The following is a 9,147-nucleotide window of genomic DNA, read 5'->3' on the forward strand; positions in this document are numbered from 1 at the left end:
CTCCTCCTCCTCCTCCTCCTCCTTGTCTTTCTCCTCCTCCTCTTCCTTCTTCTTTCTTCTTCAGAGACTTTAAGGTACTGAGGTCAGGGGTTGGCAGCTTGGGACCAAGCAGTTCTGGGATGGTCACATCTGGTAACACTATATCAGTGATTCACAAAGGACTCCAGTTCAAGCATCAATAATTAGTAGAGTTTATTTTATTGTCTTTGGGTAACATAATTTTTACAGTTCTTCTCATGATGCTTGTGATGCAGCTCCAATGCTGGTAGCTACAGAGAACCAGAGGTATTTGGGGTGCTCATCTCAAGCATTAGCACTTCCATTCACTCACTTTCTGGAAGGTTCTGAATACTATTCTCTAAGAATAAAATCCCCAGTGAGGAAGTGTTATTGTGAGGAATGGAGAAGGAAAAGCACTCTGTTCAATATCAAAAGCCAAAAATTTCCTGATATTTACCAACTCTCCATCTTTATCAATAAAATTTTAATCTCTTGTAGTCTCTCTTGATTATCTGGTTGATTTTGTGTATGTTAGTGTATGTGTGAGTGTGTGTAAGTATATGTGTGTGAGTGTAGAGTTTGTGTGTAAGTGTATGTGTGTCTGTGTGTGAGTGTGTGTGTGTGAGTGTGTGAGTGTGTGTGTGAGTGTGTGTGAGTGTGTGTGTGTGTGTGAGTATGTGTGTGTGTGAGTGTGTGTGTGAGTGTGTGAGTGTGTGTGAGTGTGTGAGTGTGTGTGTGTGTGAGTGTGTGTGTGTGTGTGTGTGTGAGTGTGTGTGTGTGTGTTGAATGCCATAGAGTACATGTGGAAGTCAGAGAACAACTTTCCTGAGTGTGTCTTCTCCTTCCTCTGTGTGGGTTTATGGGGTCAAACTTACATTATCAGGCTCAGTGGGAAGCACCTTTATCTGTCAAGTCAATCTTAACATCTCCAACTTTGGGCAATATTTCATTGCACACAATTCCAGATACTGAAGTTGTTTATGTGCCAGGTTATTTTATGGTTGTATAAATTTGTCTGCTGAAATGCTATGCTGTTAGTATACTAGAAAATGGGATATTTGTACTAGGCAGGTGTCTCTAATCCCTGTATCATAGTGGCTAGGAATAAAAGTCATTGCTACTTTGGAATTTCTCTTTCACTCCCATCTGTGCCTCTTTCCTTTCTTCCACCCTAACCATTCTCCCCATCATCATTTCTTTCTTTGTTACATGAACTACACGAGCAAGAAAAGGTATGCAAACATTAGAACATGTGAACTCAGTGTTGGAATGTGGCTGAAGACAGCAAGGCATCATTTGAGGTTGATTTGCTTGTTCCAACACTGAAGATGCATTTCTGCATTTCTACATATCTGTATGAGGACTAAGGGAAAGATTACTTGTTGGCTATCATTGTGTGAGCAAATAGAGGACAACTGAACTGAGATCTATTCCAGAGGCGTAAAGGTCTACAAAATCCCAAGGCAATATGGGTATTCAGACATGCTGATGTCTTTTGGACTGATGTTTGGTTTTCTCCAATGGCACATGATGCTCATTCTCCTTTTTATTCCTCTTAATGCTTAATTCATTCATTTACTATACCATAACACTGGGAGCCTTGTGCTAGGTTCTGGTTTAGGGGTAAGTCTTCTCCTGCGACAACCCTCTAATAGAACTTCTTGATCCTCTTCATGAGGTAGATTCTTAGATCATTACATGTTATAGTCAAGCTTGCAACTAAAATTCAATGACGTTAAAAGATAATGGTGAATGGAGGCCAGAGCTAGGTATAACTTCCAGGCTTACTGCATATGGTCTAGTGATTGTTGGATACTTTTCTGTGGCTCAAGTCTATCATAGAGATGGATAGCACTAACTTCTTTAGAGGGATTTTCCACAGAATTGTATGATACAACTTACTGAGAACATTACTGAACATAAAAGAGATGTTTTATTCTCTTTTTCTTTTAGGTGCTTCTTTCTCTTTTTCTAAAAATTGAAAAAAAGACAATGAAATAAAACAATAATCTGTTAAAATAGTGAGAATAGTTATCATTATTTTTTTTACTTTTTTATTAAACTAGTAAAATTCATTTTAAAATATACAACTCAGTATTGACATTTTTAAGTCATTAAATGTCTCTTAAATATACATGATATCTTCTGATGCTAAAAGTAATATGCACTCAACCAGTTTTTAAAATCTATTTGGAACACTAAACATGATAGAAGTAGAAAAAAATCTCTTATGAAGTCCTCTATGAAAGGAAATTGTGACAGGTTCCTAACTAGACAGAAACCATTCCATTTCCATGGGAGAATATGCAGTGTAACTGTGACTTCATAGAATGAATTGCGTAGTGTTCCTTCTGTTTCTATTTTGTAGAATAGTTTGAAGAGTATTGGTATTGGGTCTTCCTAAAAAGTCTGATAGATTTCTGCACTAAACCCATGTGGTCCTGGGCTTTTTTGGGTTGGGAGACTTTTTAATGACTGCTTCTATTTCTTTAGGGTTATGGGGCAGTTTAGGTGATTTATATGATCCTGATTTAACTTAGATATATAGTATCTGTCTAGAAAATGTCCATTTCATCCAGATTTTCCACTTTTGTTGAATATAAGCTTTTGTAGTAGGATCTGATTTTTTTTTAAAACTTTCTCAGTTTCTGTTGTTATATCTCCCCTTCCATTTCTGATTTTGTTAATTTGTGTCTCTGTGCCCTCTGGTTAGGCTGGCTAAGGGTTTATCTATCTTGTTGATTTTTTTCAAAGAACCAGCTCTGGTTTTGTTGATTCTTTGTATAGTTCTTTTTGTTTCTACTTGGTTGGTTTCAGTACTGACTTTATTTCCTGCCATCTACTCCTCTTGGATGTATTTGATTCTTTTTGTTCTAGTCCTTTTGGGTGTGCTGTTAAGCTGGTAGTGTATGCTCTTTCCAGTTTCTTTTTGGAGGCACTCAGAGTTGAGTTTTCCTCTTAGCGCTGCTTTCATTGTGTCCCATAAGTTTGAGTATGGTATGCCTTCATTTTCATTAAATTTTAAAAAGTCTTTAATTCCTTTCTTTATTTCTTCCTTGACCAAGTTATCATTGAATATGGTCTTGTTCAGGTGCCATGTGTATGTGGGCTTTCTGCTGTTTTTGTTGCCATTGAAGACTAGCCTTAGTCCATGGTGGAATGATAGGATGCATGGGATTATTTCAGTCTTCTTGACTCTGTTCAGGCTTATTTTGTGATGGATTATATGGTCAATTTTGGAGAAGGTACCATGAGGTGCTGAGAAGAAGGTATATTCTTTTGTTTTAGGATAAATTGTTCTACAGATATCTGTTAAATCCATTTGGACCATAATTTCTGTTAGTTTCAATGTGTCTCTGTTTCGTTTGTGTTTCCATTATCTGTCAATTGATGAGAGTGGGGTGTTGAATTCTCCCACTATTATTGTGTGAAGTGCAATGTGTGCTTTGAGCTTTAGAAAAGTTTCTTGTAGACTTTTTCTTTGATGAGTATAAATTTTCCTTCTTTATCCTTTTTGATAACTTTTGTTTGATTTTATTCGATATTAGAATGGCTACTCCAGCTTGTTTCTTGGGACCATTTGCTTGGAAAATTGTTTTTCAGCCCTTTACTCTGAGGTAGGGTCTGTCTTTGACACTGACATGTGTTTCCTGCATGCAGCAAAATGCTGGGTCCTATTTACATATCCAGTCTGTTTTTCTATGTCTTTTTATTGGGGAATTGAGTCCATTGATATGAAAAGATATTAAGGAATATAGATTGTTGCTTCCTGTTATTTTTGATGTTATTTCTATGTTTGTGTGCCTATCTTCTTTAGGGTTTATTGAAAGAAGATTACTTTCTTGCTTTTTCTAGGGTATAGTTTCCCTCCTTGTGTTGAATTTTCCATTTATTATCCTTTGTAGTGCTGGACTTGTGGAAAGATATTGTGTAAATTTGGTTTTGCCCTGGAATATCTTGTTTTCTCTATCTATGGTAATTGAGAGTTTTGTTGGGTATAGTAGCCTGGGCTGGCATTTGTGCTCTCTTAGAGTCTGTTTAACATCTGCCCAGGATCTTCTAGTTTTTGTAGTCTCTAGTGTGAAGTCTCATGTAATTCTGATAGGTCTGCCTTTATATGTTACTTTTTTATATATACCTTTTTTATATACATTTTTCCCTTACTGTGTTTAATATTCTTTCTTTGTGTTGTGCATTTAGTGTTTTGACTATTATGTGATGGGAGGAATTTATTTTCTTGTCCAATTTATTTGGAGTTCTGTAAGCCTCTTATATGTTTATGGTATCTCTTTCTTTAGGTTAGGGAAGTTTTCTTCTATAATTTTGTTGAAGATATTTACTGGCCCATTACATTGAGAGTTTTCACTCTCTTCTATACCTATTATCCTTACTGTTCATCTTCTCATTGCGTCCTGGATTTCCTGTTATGTTTTGAGTTAAGAACTTTTTGCTTTTTGCATTTTCTTTGATTATTGTATCAATGTTCTCTATGGTATCTTCTGTAACTGGGATTCTCTCTTCTATCTCTTGTATTCTGTTGGTAATTCTTGCACCTATGACTCCTGATCTGTCCTAGGTTTTCTACCTCCAGGGTTATCTCCCTTTGTGATTTCTTTATTGTTTCTTTTTCCCTTTTTAGATCCTGGAAGATTTTGTTCAATTCTTTCACCTGTTTGGTTGTGTTTTCCTGTAGTTCTTTAAGGGATTTTTGTGTTTCCTCTTTAAGGGTTTCTAGCTGTTTATCTGTGTCCTCCTGTATTTCATTAAGGGAGTTACTTATGTCCTTCTTAAAGTCCTCTATCATCATCATGAGAAGTGATTTTAAATCAGAGTTCTGCCGTTCTGATGTGTTGGGGTATCCAAGACTTGCTGTATTGGGAGAACTGGTTTCTGATGATGCCAAGTAACCTTGGTTTCTGTTGCTTATGTTCTTGCCCTTGCCTCTAGCCATCTAGTTATCTGTGGTGTTAACTGATCTTGCTGTTTCTGACTGTGGCTTGTCCCTCCTGCAAGCCGGTGTGTCAGTACTCCTGGGAGACCAGTTCTCTCTGGGAGGAATTTAGGTATGGAGAGCTGTGGCACAGGGTCAGCTTGAGGGGTGATCAGATGGAAACTGGAAGTATCCTGTCCCAGGCTGTTCCTTGGTTTTGTGTCCTGACAGCTCTGGACAGATCCCTCTTGGGCCAGTAATTTGAGCAGAAGTGGTGGTCTTACCTGTGCTTGTGTGTGTTTTGGCACTCCTGGGAGACCAGCTCTCTCCCAATGATATTTGTGTATGGAGCACTGTGTCACAGGATCAGCTTCAGGCACAGATGCAAACTGGAAGGATCCTGTCCCAGGCTGCTCCTCAGTTCCTGTGTCCTGAGGTCTCTGGGGCAGTCCCTTGCAGCAGAAGTGGTGGTCTTACCTGTGCTCACAGATGTGTCCACACTCCTGGGAGACCAGCTCTCTCCCAATGGTATTTGTGTATGGAGTGCTGTGGCACAGGATCAGCTACTGGTGCAGATGGAAATCAGGTATCATTGTTTATAATGGAATGTTTTTTTCTGAGTTACTATTGAAGGCTCAGTGACAGATGGGGCATTTATTATGTCACTCTCTTTGGAATTCATGGCATATCATGGAAGAAGTATGGGCAGAATCCAGGGGCTGATGAAAGGATCAGGGTTATGGAGAACTAAATTCTAGGTACTCTGGAATTCATAGCAGTTGTGATTGCCTGAATAAGATCTGCAAGAGATTAGCTTTACCAACAACTTTTCACTGGGGAAGGGGAGATCATGACATTCCATTCTTCCTGAGGATTTATAACCTGTCAATGGGGCCAAGAACGTAAGTTTTCTGTAATGGTATAGCTACTGGTCAAGATGTCCATGGACCTGTAAACCAGCCCTCACCCAAGCTGCTGTGAGTAACCTTAACAAATATCAGTAGGTCACAAAACAAAATAAAACAAAACAAACAAGAACAAAACAGAAGGACATAAAAGTAAAAGGGGACCCACTTCCAAGAAAGAAGAAGAAGAGAAGGGGGAGAAGGAGGAAAAGGAAGACGAATGGGAGATCATCATGAGTAGGAGATGGATAAGAACAGGTCTTGAATATGATCAAGATATCTTATGTACACATGTGAAAATGTATGGGCATGTAAGGAAACCTAGTATAATAGCATAGCTAATATATGCTAGAAAAGAATCAAAATGGGATTTCTCAATTGGTCTGACCATCAGCTTTAATTAACTTTTTAGTGGAAGATGAATTTCACACATACTCCCTCAGCATGGGAAAAGTTACACCTCATAACAAAATTGCCCAAGAAAGAATTCTTTCTCCCTTAATTTGCTTAAAAACAGTTGCAGGAATAAGAAAAGATTTAGTCAGTCATTTTGCTATTGAAATACATCTCCAAGCTGAGGGGTTTGCAGCCCCTTAGGACTAACAACAATATGAACTAAGTAGTACCCTCAGAGCTCCCAGGGTCTCAACCACCAACCAAGGACTGCACATGGAGGGGTCTGATTGTTCTGGCAGCATGTGTATAGTAGAGGATTGCAAATCTGATCAGCAATAGGAGGAGAGGACCTCAGCCCTGTCCTGTGAAGGTTCTGTGCCCCAGTGTAGGGGAATGCCAGGGCCAGAAAGTGGGAGAGGGCGGGGTGGCAGGCATGGGGAAGTGGGAGGCAACAGGGGTTTGTTTTTGTTGTTTTTGTTTGTTTCTTTGTTTTTTGGAGGGAAAACTGGGAATGGAGAAATTTACATGTAAATAAAGAAAATATCAAAAAAAAAGAAAAAAGAAATACATCTCCAAAAGATATGAAATATCTATGTGGCTACTTAAAAAAATGTGCATATTCTCGAGAATAAACATTTCTTGCTTTAAAGATCAAAGGCAAGTAGTAAATTGGTATTCATCCTTGAGTGACTACTGGTCTTCTTTCACGATTCTTGAATTTATATTTATTTCTTGAAATCATTATACAGTCTACTTGCTGAGATCTGTGTGTTCATCAAGAAATAAAATTGATTTACCTGTTTGACTTGTGTGTTACCATTTGTGTGTGATGTTTACTTCTTTATAGAATAATTGTTTTTATACTGAGTCATGATCTTTTTATTCTCATTGCATTTTTGCTAGAAAGAACAGAGACTGTGAAAGGCCACACAGCTTGTCCAGGCTTCCTTAAATTATAACCTAGTGAACAGCAGAATTCAGGCATGAACATTGCCTGTCTAAGTAGAGATACTGCATATTCTCCATGTTTTATTCCATTCATTTTGTGAGGACCAGCTCTATTCTTGGCAGTAGCTATTGTATACACCTTTTCCCCCCTCTGTCATTCATTTTAGTGTTTGAATAACGCTAATATTAGCTAGGGTGAGTCAGTAACATTGGAGCAGTAGAGTTAGGTCTGCCTCATCTTATGCATTTCCACTTTTCTGAGAAACAAAGTTTGGATCATTTCCAAAAGACATGGTCACCAGTAAAATTCACTAGGAGCATCACCACAATGTGGAAAAAAATGCCAAATGTCCTCTGGCCTGGGAACCATCTCCATCCCCTATCTCCTTTCTTGTTGTAATGCAAAAATAGAGGCCACAAGAGGTTAAGTAACATGCCAAATAAGTGTAGATCTACAAGAACAACAGCTCGGGTGATAGAACAGCTATAAAGCAAAGCTAGACTTTGGAATTTTATAGATAGAATTAGGAGAGTAGGGTAGGGGTATGAAGTAGATACTGACAGATATGTGATGTTCTACTCTTTGAGTTATATTTCTATCTTAAGAATTTCCAGAAATTTATTACTATCAGCAATGCCTTTTAGGGTGAGTCCAAGCAGTTTTCCATAAGTCAGTGGTGAGACCTTGCTCAAGGAGGGCTGCTTATTTGAGTATTATATAATTTCTTATGCTTAAGGATCTACCCAGGTAGATTGAAATTTTGATAGAAGTTATTATCGTGTATATTCTAGAGAATGTATGATTAATCTTAGTTGTAATTTGTTTTCTGTTGAGCTTAATATATTTAAATTTTGCAGCAAAGAAGTAAATGTTTTGTGGTATAGAGGGCCTTATAGAGAAAGATGACAATAATTCTGTTTTCTCAGTCTTGGTGGATTATAGTCTTTTTCTAGACCTTACCAGGAAGAGTTGGTGGAAGAATGAAGATATTGATGAAGAGAAGTATATGTAAAAATATAGTGGTGACCCAACCCAACAAAATAACACCAAAATAGAGAGAGATGCTATTTGATATACCCAAAAGTTCTTAAATGAAGACATATTTCCACTTAATATAATTCTGTAATGTTTGATTTCTTTGGGTAACATAAGCTTTACATGAAGCTTGAATGAGAACTCTTCTAAATAGATGGTTTTAGCTGACTGGAAAGTTTATGGCACACAGATGAGAAAAGAAACACCAGAATAAGAAATAGGTATACACTATTTCAAACTTTTATGTCTTAAAAGAAAAACCATTTAAGCCAAGTGGCCTATGTGAGCAGTACAGTTGGGGAAGAAAGAGTGTCCAGAGACAGACAGGTAGAAGGCAGACTCAGTGCAGTTTCTTCAGGAGGCAGTGACCTTGAGAGGGCTGGAACCATTGTACCCAGAGTGGGTGCACATCTCCTGTTGTTGCAGAAGGCTAAGGTGAGTCATGAGAATTTGTAGCACACACTCAGAGAGTCCCTCCTCCTTGGCAGGCCTGCCTGGGTCCTCTGGCAAATACAGCTGAGGCTTGCTGCTAGGGTGACTCCAGTTCCCCAAAGAGATCGACAGACTGAGGAAATATGGAGAAGAAAAGGATAAATGTTGAAGATGCAGGAGGAACAAAGTGCTCATCTCTAAGAAATGAAGAGGGAGGGTCAGTGAGATCATTTAGGTGGTCTCATGTGCCCATAGTACATTTTGTATTAAAGTAAGAAAAAATAACAAATATCTCCTAGCATCCTGTAAATAAGCTTCTACTGGCTCAGGTAATGATAGATTCATGGAGGAAGCACTGAGAGTCCTAGCTTCTAAATTTATAGGACACAGGTTCTTCCATAGAGCAGATTCTTTTTTCCTAGTTTGTGAGTCTCCAAATCTTACCCAATAAAACAACGTGAACCAAGCTTTAAAAACTATTAACAAATATATTTATTGTG

This window comes from Mastomys coucha, unplaced genomic scaffold (genome assembly GCF_008632895.1).
Source record: "Mastomys coucha isolate ucsf_1 unplaced genomic scaffold, UCSF_Mcou_1 pScaffold2, whole genome shotgun sequence".
In the NCBI taxonomy this organism is placed as follows: Eukaryota; Metazoa; Chordata; class Mammalia; order Rodentia; family Muridae; genus Mastomys; species Mastomys coucha.